At 39.3% G+C, this 12720-nt stretch overlaps 1 protein-coding gene across 12 annotated transcripts in view; it reads right to left on the bottom strand.

Annotated features, from left to right (window-relative positions):
* Positions 1 to 12720, bottom strand: part of arhgap12b (Rho GTPase activating protein 12b) — a 67888-nt gene that overhangs the window by 53089 nt on the left and 2079 nt on the right. The window contains exon 2 of one of the 12 annotated variants that reach the window (XM_067368637.1): positions 3641 to 3853. The exons of the other annotated variants lie outside the window; for them this stretch is intronic. The gene's annotated coding sequence lies outside the window, so the exon portion shown is untranslated. The remainder of the gene's footprint in view (positions 1 to 3640; positions 3854 to 12720) is intronic. 12 annotated transcript variants of the gene reach the window in all.

Here is a 12720-nt window from a genome sequence, read left to right on the forward strand (position 1 = left end):
AAATTTTCCAGAGTATTGCCTGCAGATCCCTTTGTACCAGGGCTTTAACCACTATAGAAATAATTAGAAATAACCAAATTATACCCCCCCTCCCAAACCAAAGGCGGCGGGACTTACTGTTCACAGAAGATGAGTGCAAATTTCAATGTTTTAGCAGTAAAAGAGTTTGTGGTGAATAAGTAGCTAAACATTTGATATTAGACAACTGTTTTATGATTGAAACATTCAGCGACCGACAGTAATGTCCAGTGCATTGCAAACTACTCAGCATGTTTTTCAATTCAAAATGGTGAAATTTCATAAAAAATTTTATTATTTGATTAATATGATATAATTAATGTAATTCATAACTGAATGTAGCAAGACAAGAAACATTTTGCGTTTTTGACATTAAGCCTATTAGAAAATAGTTTAAATTGATTACTTAATAGACCTGGACCTTTTTTAGCATTCTTATTTCTCTTTCATTATTCCCTTAAATCCCCTTTAATCTTTTAACTATGTAATTCCTTTTATTAAAAATATAAAAAAATGTTCAAGACATGGTTACAGCCTTGCTTTCTACTATCAGCATGCATCTGTTTGCCCCCATATCCCACTCTCACATGTACACAATCCCTCTTAAGCATTCTTAGGTTAAATATACACTGTCATGTTCACATATGGCACTTAAAGATGATGGATTTTGACAGCCTTGGGCCGGATATAAAGAGCGGCTGGATTCACTCTTCCTTTCATTTCTCCGACTCCTTTGTTCTTTCAGCCCTTGTGTTTATAGAAAAAAGGTGTAATTTTCTGATGCATACTATGCACAAAAACTGCAAGCACTTTATGATCTGGTCAGCTCTAATCTGACTGGTTAGATTTTTATGCAACCTCTGATAGATAGTGCACAAGTCTTTGAAACAACGTTTGAAAGTTTAATTTACTAAATACACTACTGTTCGAACGTTTGAGGTTAGTAAGTTTTTTTTTTTTAAATAAATATTTTAGTGAACAAGAATGCATTAAATTAAATGTGACAGGACTTTAAAGATCCAATCTCAAATAAATGCTGTTCTTTTGAAATTTTTATTCATCAATCTGTACCGTTGATTAAAATGCTAAATTTGGTATTACACTGGGGGTGAAAATTAATAGGCTTGGACTAAGCTGGTAACCCAATGCACAGGACAATGGTGACACCAGAGTAAAAATATTCATAATTCTGAAACAGATTTATTTTAGATGAATATGTTTGCACCCTGTCACTGACTTATATATATATATATATAAAATGTAGGCCACTTTTTAATGGTAACATAAGACAGTCGGCATTATCAGGAGGACCCACAAATATTCCCCATTGCATTATTATACATTATATTCAACATTATATATAGTAGTTCAATGTAGTACTGACACTTTCCTCCTCACGCATTAACTATACACAATACATGATCCATGATACATATTGTCCTTTTATAGATTTATTTAGTCAAAATAGTATAGAAATTTTAATGTTGACCATAACATGAAAACAGTTACTTTATGCCAATACTCCAAAGTTTAGTTAAAGGAGACAAACATTTTAATGACACCCCAAATAAGCCACACACACTCTTAACTAAGCCATGAAACCCTCCCTACATATAGCTAGTTAATCCACATGGTCTGTCCTTAAACGGTCAGTCATGGAAGCTGAAGGGTTTACTAAACATTTCAAAATAGCAACAAATATTATACAACCTGCTCAGTGTGTGTGAAGCCATGCAGCGCTGTCAAATTTTAGATGTGGATTTGATGTGACATAAGGCACCTCTCAAAATAGCCATGGAGGAAGAGGGACTGATAGAGGTTACCAAGACTGAATGAAACTGAATACTGTAACCAGACACAGACTACACTGATCCCTCCACTGAGAAAACCTTGCACTGTCGAATCGAGCACAGAGCCACTACACTCAAAATAATACCTCATCAGTTGAATGTATTTTAATCATGTGGCACATTTCCACAAAAAATTATTACATTAATATAGCTGTATCCAATCACGTTTGTTGGATGTATGCCAAACTGATTATTTTGGAATTATCACAATCACACTGAACCAATATGATTTACCTCAGACCCAAATTTGGCTACATTGACTTTATCTGACCATTACACACTGATCTAATGTAATTCTTTTAAAAATCAAATTAGCTATATTATATTAAACCAATGTATTTTTCCTGAAAGTCGAACTTAGCTTTTTACATTATATTTTATATTGTCTTTCCTAAAATATTAGCTACTACCTTCCTGATTATATACAGCAGGAAACAGCTGGCTTTCATCAAAAAGCATGAGCTTCACAATCCTTCCCCTCCCCTCTCTCTCTTTTTGTCTGTTACTCTTTAACAAGCTTTTTAAAGGGATAGTTCACCCAAAAATGAAAATTCTGTCATTAATTGCTCTCCCTCATGTCGCTCCAAACCCGTAAGACTTTAGTTAATCTTCGGAACACAACTGAAGATCTTTTTAATGAAATCTGAAAGCTTTCTGTCCCTCCATTGTCAGCTTACGCAACTACTACTTTCAAGCCGAGAGCACCACAAAGCATGTGTGTTGTGTTGATACAAGAGCAGACACTGTTGCATGAACGTGCATTGGAGATTAATATTTTGTAAATAAAGTGGTAAATAATGTTTTTATTTTAGCAAACAAAGCACTTGATTCAAACCACTGGAGTCACATGGTTTACTTTAATGATGCCTTTGCTACCTTTTTAGGGCTTGAAAATGGTACTAGCGTAGGCTGTCAAAGGAGGTACAGAAAGCTCTCAGCCTTCATCAGATTTTATCTACATTTGTGTTCTGAAGACGAATGAATGCCTTACGGGTTTGGAACGACACAAGGGTGATTAAATGAATGACAAAATTTTCATTTTTGGGTGAACTAACCCTTTAAACAAACATCAACACTGAGCCAGTCAAAGGGACTTTGCCATGATAAGGATAAACCATTCGACACAGATATGTGCTAAAACATCATTAGGGTCCTGAACCTTGTGCAAAAGACACATAAAACTGAAGCCTATTGCTGAAACAAAAACAGTTTCTCTCATTTCATCTTCTCAGCAACCACACATCTCTTCACTAGACAGTTGACCCAGCATTGATTTAACCAGCATAAGGCTGAAGGCAATCTACTCTCCCTCTGTCTTCACATTCTGCACTAAAGACTCGTGCCAGCCTTGGCAGCTACTTCAATCTCTCACATCCTTTCATTTCCTACATACTTCATCAAGCCCTACCTTAGGCAATCCAATGTATGGAGGTACAAACAACAAGACAAGAGAATCTGATTAAAAGAAAATACCAAATTACATACAAAAAGAACAGAAGACTAATGAAGAGCTGCTAAACACTGGCGATTACATAGGGGCTGTTCAAACAGAAACTTTTTTTGCTTTTCCATTATTTTTCAATTTAACATATACTAGACAGACATGTTTGACCGTTGTGTTTGAGCCTCACATCTTTTGCAGTGTCTCATGAATGACACAGCGTTCTAAAAATGTGGTGCTCAAGTTTAAAGAACTTTTACAAGAATTCATCTTTAGACCTTGTGTTTCATTACACTAACCTGCATTATGCATTTTAAATGCAAAAACCTACTGTGTAAATGGCCCCTTATGGCACTTTTCTGCGTGGAACGACTCGGCACGGCTCGACTTTGCTTTTCCGTTGCAGTTTAGTACCGCTTCAAAGAGGGTGGGATTATAGACTTAATGTTATAGTTGCGCTGCCTCTACTGCCTTTTGGTTTGGTGTCTTGTGCCCCAAATCCAATGACGCTGGTAGTGATGATTCTCTCTGACCAATCAGTGATCTGCAGTGTTTACACGTCACATTTTAGTATCAGTGCAGCTTGCTTGCACCTCAACTAAGGTGGTACTATTTAGAGTGAGCCATACTAAGAAGTACCATGCAGTGGAAAAGTGCCAAAAGTGAGCTGTATCAAGCTGTACTATACAGTGGAAAAGCGCCAAAAGTGAGCCGTATCAAGCTGTACCATGCAGTGGAAAAGCGCCACAAGTGAGCCGTATCAAGCTGTACCATGCAGTGGAAAAGCACCAAAAGTGAGCCGTATCAAGCTGTACCATGCAGTGGAAAAGCGCCACAAGTGAGCCGTATCAAGCTGTATCATGCAGTGGAAAAGCGCCACAAGTGAGCCGTATCAAGCTGTATCATGCAGTGAAAAAGCACCAAAAGTGAGCCGTATCATCAAGCTGTACCATGCAGTGAAAAAGCACCAAAAGTGAGCCGTATCATCAAGCTGTACCATGCAGTGAAAAAGCACCAAAAGTGAGCCGTATCATCAAGCTGTACCATGCAGTGAAAAAGCACCAAAAGTGAGCCGTATCCAGCTGTACCATGCAGTGGAAAAGCACCACAAGTGAGCCGTATCAAGCTGTATCATGCAGTGGAAAAGCGCCACAAGTGAGCCGTATCAAGCTGTATCATGCAGTGAAAAAGCACCAAAAGTGAGCCGTATCAAGCTGTATCATGCAGTGAAAAAGCATCAAAAGTGAGCCGTATCAAGCTGTATCATGCAGTGAAAAAGCACCAAAAGTGAGCCGTATCAAGCTGTACCATGCAGTGGAAAAGCGCCACAAGTGAGCCGTATCAAGCTGTATCATGCAGTGAAAAAGCACCAAAAGTGAGCCGTATCATCAAGCTGTACCATGCAGTGGAAAAGCACCAAAAGTGAGCCGTATCCAGCTGTACCATGCAGTGGAAAAGCACCAAAAGTGAGCCGTATCAAGCTGTACTATACAGTGGAAAAGCACCAAAAGTGAGCCGTATCAAGCTGTACCATGCAGTGTTAAAGCGCCACAAGTGAGCCGTATCAAGCTGTATCATGCAGTGGAAAAGAGCCAAAAGTGAGCCGTATCATCAAGCTGTACCATGCAGTGAAAAAGCACCAAAAGTGAGCCGTATCATCAAGCTGTATCATGCAGTGAAAAAGCACCAAAAGTGAGCTGTATCATCAAGCTGTATCATGCAGTGGAAAAGCACCAAAAGTGAGCCGTATCATCAAGCTGTATCATGCAGTGGAAAAGCACCAAAAGTGAGCCGTATCATCAAGCTGTACCATGCAGTGAAAAAGCACCAAAAGTGAGCTGTATCATCAAGCTGTACCATGCAGTGGAAAAGCACCAAAAGTGAGCCGTATCATCAAGCTGTATCATGCAGTGGAAAAGCACCAAAAGTGAGCCGTATCATCAAGCTGTACCATGCAGTGAAAAAGCACCAAAAGTGAGCCGTATCATCAAGCTGTACCATGCAGTGGAAAAGCACCAAAAGTGAGCCGTATCATCAAGCTGTACCATGCAGTGGAAAAGCACCAAAAGTGAGCCGTATCATCAAGCTGTACCATGCAGTGAAAAAGCACCAAAAGTGAGCCGTATCATCAAGCTGTACCATGCAGTGGAAAAGCACCAAAAGTGAGCCGTATCATCAAGCTGTACCATGCAGTGGAAAAGCACCAAAAGTGAGCCGTATCATCAAGCTGTACCATGCAGTGAAAAAGCACCAAAAGTGAGCCGTATCATCAAGCTGTACCATGCAGTGGAAAAGCACCAAAAGTGAGCCGTATCATCAAGCTGTACCATGCAGTGGAAAAGCACCAAAAGTGAGCCGTATCATCAAGCTGTACCATGCAGTGAAAAAGCACCAAAAGTGAGCCGTATCCAGCTGTACCATGCAGTGGAAAAGCGCCACAAGTGAGCCGTATCAAGCTGTATCATGCAGTGGAAAAGCGCCACAAGTGAGCCGTATCAAGCTGTATCATGCAGTGAAAAAGCACCAAAAGTGAGCCGTATCAAGCTGTATCATGCAGTGAAAAAGCACCAAAAGTGAGCCGTATCAAGCTGTATCATGCAGTGAAAAAGCACCAAAAGTGAGCCGTATCAAGCTGTATCATGCAGTGAAAAAGCACCAAAAGTGAGCCGTATCATCAAGCTGTACCATGCAGTGAAAAAGCACCAAAAGTGAGCCGTATCATCAAGCTGTACCATGCAGTGGAAAAGCACCAAAAGTGAGCCGTATCATCAAGCTGTACCATGCAGTGAAAAAGCACCAAAAGTGAGCCGTATCCAGCTGTACCATGCAGTGGAAAAGCACCAAAAGTGAGCCGTATCAAGCTGTACCATGCAGTGGAAAAGCGCCACAAGTGAGCCGTATCAAGCTGTATCATGCAGTGGAAAAGAGCCAAAAGTGAGCCGTATCATCAAGCTGTACCATGCAGTGAAAAAGCACCAAAAGTGAGCCGTATCATCAAGCTGTATCATGCAGTGAAAAAGCACCAAAAGTGAGCTGTATCATCAAGCTGTATCATGCAGTGGAAAAGCACCAAAAGTGAGCCGTATCATCAAGCTGTATCATGCAGTGGAAAAGCACCAAAAGTGAGCCGTATCATCAAGCTGTACCATGCAGTGAAAAAGCACCAAAAGTGAGCTGTATCATCAAGCTGTACCATGCAGTGGAAAAGCACCAAAAGTGAGCCGTATCATCAAGCTGTATCATGCAGTGGAAAAGCACCAAAAGTGAGCCGTATCATCAAGCTGTACCATGCAGTGAAAAAGCACCAAAAGTGAGCCGTATCATCAAGCTGTACCATGCAGTGGAAAAGCACCAAAAGTGAGCCGTATCATCAAGCTGTACCATGCAGTGAAAAAGCACCAAAAGTGAGCTGTATCAAGCTGTACCATGCAGTGGAAAAGCACCAAAAGTGAGCCGTATCATCAAGCTGTACCATGCAGTGGAAAAGCACCAAAAGTGAGCCGTATCATCAAGCTGTACCATGCAGTGAAAAAGCACCAAAAGTGAGCCGTATCATCAAGCTGTACCATGCAGTGGAAAAGCACCAAAAGTGAGCCGTATCATCAAGCTGTACCATGCAGTGGAAAAGCACCAAAAGTGAGCCGTATCATCAAGCTGTACCATGCAGTGAAAAAGCACCAAAAGTGAGCCGTATCATCAAGCTGTATCATGCAGTGGAAAAGCACCAAAAGTGAGCCGTATCCAGCTGTACTATACAGTGAAAAAGCACTAAAAGTGAGCCGTATCATCAAGCTGTACCATGCAGTGGAAAAGCACCAAAAGTGAGCCGTATCATCAAGCTGTACCATGCAGTGAAAAAGCACCAAAAGTGAGCCGTATCATCAAGCTGTATCATGCAGTGAAAAAGCACCAAAAGTGAGCCGTATCATCAAGCTGTACCATGCAGTGAAAAAGCACCAAAAGTGAGCCGTATCCAGCTGTACTATACAGTGAAAAAGCACCAAAAGTGAGCCGTATCATCAAGCTGTACCATGCAGTGGAAAAGCACCAAAAGTGAGCCGTATCAAGCTGTACCATGCAGTGAAAAAGCACCAAAAGTGAGCTGTATCAAGCTGTACCATGCAGTGAAAAAGCACCAAAAGTGAGCTGTATCAAGCTGTACCATGCAGTGGAAAAGCACCAAAAGTGAGCTGTATCAAGCTGTACCATGCAGTGGAAAAGCACCAAAAGTGAGCTGTATCAAGCTGTACCATGCAGTGGAAAAGCACCAAAAGTGAGCTGTATCAAGCTGTATCATGCAGTGGAAAAGCACCAAAAGTGAGCCGTATCATCAAGCTGTACCATGCAGTGAAAAAGCACCAAAAGTGAGCCGTATCATCAAGCTGTACCATGCAGTGGAAAAGCACCAAAAGTGAGCTGTATCAAGCTGTATCATGCAGTGGAAAAGCACCAAAAGTGAGCCGTATCATCAAGCTGTACCATGCAGTGAAAAAGCACCAAAAGTGAGCCGTATCATCAAGCTGTACCATGCAGTGAAAAAGCACCAAAAGTGAGCCGTATCATCAAGCTGTACCATGCAGTGAAAAAGCACCAAAAGTGAGCCGTATCATCAAGCTGTACCATGCAGTGGAAAAGCACCAAAAGTGAGCCGTATCATCAAGCTGTACCATGCAGTGAAAAAGCACCAAAAGTGAGCCGTATCCAGCTGTACTATACAGTGGAAAAGCACCAAAAGTGAGCCGTATCCAGCTGTACCATGCAGTGAAAAAGCACCAAAAGTGAGCCGTATCAAGCCGTACAATGGAGTGGAAAAGCGCCAAAAGTGAGCCGTACAAAGCCGTACCAAGCAGTGGAAAAGCAGCATTAGTGTAAACTGAACTGCCAAAGTGAACTCAGAACATAATGACCTGAACTTAGAGAAATGGGTTCTGTAAAACAACTATTAATAACAACACTTGTTAGAAACAACAAGTGATTGGCCTTCTTAACAAATCAGTCTTTACTGAGGCATACACTACAGTTGTACAAATGTTTGGAGTAGGTATGTTTTCAAAATTATTTTAAAAGAAGTCTCTTATGCTCACCAAGGGTTGCATTCATTTGATCAAAAATAAATAAATGTGAAACTTTTTTTTAGGATTCTTTGATAAATAAAAAGCTAAAAAGAACAGCATTTATTTGAAATAGAAATCTTTTGTAATGTTATAAATGTCTTTACTGTACTGTCACTGTCAGACATTACAAACCACCCTAATGCCAAAGTTTAGAACAAGCCTGTCTGTCTGCCCACTAAATTGCCCCATCCTCCCTGGACACCATGAACCGTAACCTGAGCTAAACATAGTCCAACTTCTCCCTCTGCCAATAACATCCACATTTACACACAGGATCCACAAGACTCATGCATGTTTGAAAGCTCATGCACTGTTATGACATGATGGAAGTCTGAGGAATGAAGGCCTTCAATGATTTCTGATGAGTAAATGACAGGACGACATTTTAAAAGAAACATTATTTACACACCACAGAGGGGAGAATCACAGGTAAAAAAACATCTCATGGCAGTTTTCCACCGACATAAAACAGCTTCAAGCAACTCTTATCAACACTTTTTAAAGAGTAAAACAGCTATTCATTGAAGTGAGCAAACAGACTAATTCAATCAAAAAGTAGCACACAAGGATTTCAAATCTACCACGTGTCTCCCATTTGGGGACTTGACTGCTAACCAAAGTGGAGCTTCTATAAACAAGCAGCAGATGGAAGGTCTCCTCTGGGTGTGAGTGCAGTGTCAATGCGGCCAACGCATAAAGAAGTTACTAACAACTTTGCTGCAAGATGAGCGAGACTGTCACTCCAGCAGAAATCCCTTATCTTTGCAGGTGGAACTTGTTATTTTTATTCAATTTGACTGAATCTCACATAGTGCTTCTATATACAGTGGTGGTCAGAATTATTGGCACCATTGGTAAATATGATCAAAGATGACTGTAAAAATAAATCTGCATTGTTTATCCTTTTAATCTTTAATTCATAAAATTAGCAAAAGTCCAACCTTTCATTGAAAAAAAAAAGAATTGAAAGTGGGGGGAAAGTCACATTATGAAAAATGTACAAAACACGTTGGCCACAATTATTGGCACCCTTTTATTCAATAATTTTTGCAACCTCCTTTTGCCAAGAAAACAGCTCTGACTCTTCTTCTATAATGCCTGATGAGTTTGGAGAACACCTGACAAGAGATCAGAAACCATTCCTTCATGCAGAATCTCTCCAGATCCTTCAGATTCCAGCTCCATGTTAGTACTGCTTCTCTTCAGTTCACTCCACTCATTTTCTTTAGGGTTCAGATCAGGGGACTGGGATGGTCATGGCAGAAGCTTCATTTTGGGCTCATTGACACATTTTTGTGTTGGTTTTGATGTTTGTTTTGGATCATTGTCCTAATGGACGATCCAACCATGGCCCATTGTTGGATTTCTAGCAGAAGCGGTCAGGTTTTGAATTTTTATCTGTTAGTATTTGATAGAATCCATGATACCATGTATCTGAACAAGATGTCCAGGACCTCCAGCAGAAAAATAGGCCCACAACATTAAAGATCCAGCAGTATATTTAACCGTGGGCATGGGGTACTTTTTATCCATGTGTGCACCAAACCCATCTGGTGGGTTTGCTGCCAAAAAGCTCTTTTTTTAGTTTCATCTGACCATAGAAGCCGATCCCGTTTGAAGTTCCAGTCTTGACTGACAATTTAATATGCTGGAGATTGTTTCTGGATGAGAGCAGAGGATTTTTCTTGAAACTCTCCTGAACAACTTGTGGGGATGTAGGTGCTTTTGATAATTTTTTTCTAGGCTTTCTGAGACTCAAGACTCAACTAATCTCTGCAATTCTTCAACTGTGATCCTTAGAGAGTCTTTGGCCACTCAAACTTTCCTCCTCACCGCGCATTACTACGATTTAGACACTCGTCCTCTTCCAGGCAGATTTGTAACATCTTTAGTTAATTGGAACTTCTCAATTATTGCCCTGATGGTGGAAATGGGGATTTTCAATGCTTTAGCTATTATTTTACAGCCACGTTCTATTTTGTGAAGCTCAACAATCTTTTGCTTCACATCAGAACTATATTGTTTGGTTTTACTCATTGTGATGAATGTTTAAGGGAATTTGGCCTTTGTGTTTCCTCATGTTTATACACCCGCAGAACAGGAAGTCTCGGCTGGACAATTTCATGTTCATGATCACCCTGGTGTGCTAAAAAAAAATGTAAATATGAATGGGAATATACTTCAGAGATATTTTATTTTATAAATATTCTAGGGGTGCAAATAATTGTGGCCAAAGTGTTTTGGTGAAAAACATTTATTTCATTATCTGATTTTCCCCCCACTTTCAATTCTTTTCCTTCAATGAAATGTTAGATTTTTGCTAATTTTATGAATAAAAAAAATTCAAAAGGATAAACAATTCATATTTATTTTTACAGTCATTTTTGATCATATTTACCAAGGGTGCCAATAATTCTGACCACCACTGTATACTGGGAAAAAGCATTCCTTGAGTTTTACTTTCAGTTCAACTTACAATTTAAAACCCAGAGCAATCCCAAAGAGCTTTACTATCAACACACGTTCAGAAATGGGTAAAAGACACAATAAATGCAGCATTGTGTCCATTTCAAATGCTAATGTACTACAGAAAGCAGAAATAAATTTTGACAGCAGTTCTCTATGAATTTATTACTCAGTTGTCTTCAACTTCAGGTTTCAATACTGTCGCTCGAAGAAAAAACAACAAACCAGAATAATAACCAGAGATTGATTCAATTCACAAAACTGATAAGAAAAATAGGGATGAGCCACACAAATCAAAGCAGATTTGAAAATCATAGCAAATGTTGAGTCACAAACACAAATGGTTTGAACTTGAGAAAAAACATGTCTTTGTTAAATCTCACTTTCCCCAAACAGAAACAAGACTTGTAGTGTGACATTTACACTCTGGGCGTGAAAGAATTAAGCATTGTTACACAGTGGTCTTAAACATTACATAACATTTAGCTGCACTAAAAGCCAGTATAACGTACTTTCAAATCAGCCAGTTGTAAATTTACTAAAGAAAGGCAAACATCATGAAGAGAGGTTCACGATAGGATATTTTTTTTCCCTCACAAACTACCTGTCTGTCTAAATTTGGAACCTGGGAAAATTCTGAGTTTTAAAGCAGTGTTTATATATGGCCATTTGGTCTAGACAGAAAACATTTTGAATCCCACAGTCTGCGCAAGGAGGATCAGATTGGCCAGGATTACACTCACAAACACTGTCATCTTCTTACAAAAAATGGTTTTATTTGCACAACATGAAGTGTTCTGGATTGACTAGCCTAGTTTTGTGATTTATAAGTAACGACGACAACAACAACAAAAAAGTCTGCAAACTATTGCATGCTATCTGAGGGAATTGTTCATAAGTGAATTGTATTGTGTTGACTACTTTTTTATAAACTGCTGTGTAATGATGGAATGTGTGGAGAACGGAAGTGATGAGTAAGCAAGATGGACAAAGCTCACTACTCCTGTCTCATGTGTTTCTCTGCTTAATAACTTCTGACAGATATCACTAGTAGTATTTGATCTCAGTAGAAACACATTTAGGCCTGGTTTCACAGAAAGGGCTTCAAATAAGACAGGAGTAGGCCGTAGATAAATTAGGACAATTAAGTAGCTTTTATAAATGTGTCTTAGGGAAAAAAAAACATTAATAATGTGCATCTTGAGACAAAACAATAGCACACTGACATATTTTAAGATATATGCTTTCACTTAAGACAGCTCAAACATGCATTTTAGTCTGGGACTAGGCTTAAAGGGTTAGTTTACCCAAAAATGAAAATTCTGTCATTTATTACTCATTTATTACGTTCCTCACCCGTAAGACCTTCATTAATCTTAAACACAAATTAAGATATTTTTGTTGAATCAGTGAGGCCTCCATTGCCAGCAATGACATTTCCTCTCTCAAGATCCATTAATGTACTAAAAACATATTTAAATCAGTTCATGTGAGTACAGTGATTCAATATTAATATTATAAAGTGACGAGAATATTTTTGGTGCGCAAAAAAACAAAATAACGACTTATTTAGTGATGGCTGATTTCAAAACACTGCTTCAGGAAGCTTCGGAGCACAAATGAATCAGTGTGTCGAATCATGATTCAGATCGTGTGTCAAACAGCCAAACTGCTGACATCACGTGACTTTGGCACTCCGAACAGCTGATTCGATACGCTGATTCATTTTTTTTTTTTTGGCGCACCAAAAATATTCTCGTCACTTTATAATATTAATATTGAACCACTGTACTCACATGAACTGATTTAAATATGTTTTTTAGTACCTTTA

This window comes from Chanodichthys erythropterus, chromosome 19 (genome assembly GCF_024489055.1).
Source record: "Chanodichthys erythropterus isolate Z2021 chromosome 19, ASM2448905v1, whole genome shotgun sequence".
Lineage (NCBI taxonomy): Eukaryota > Metazoa > Chordata > Actinopteri > Cypriniformes > Xenocyprididae > Chanodichthys > Chanodichthys erythropterus.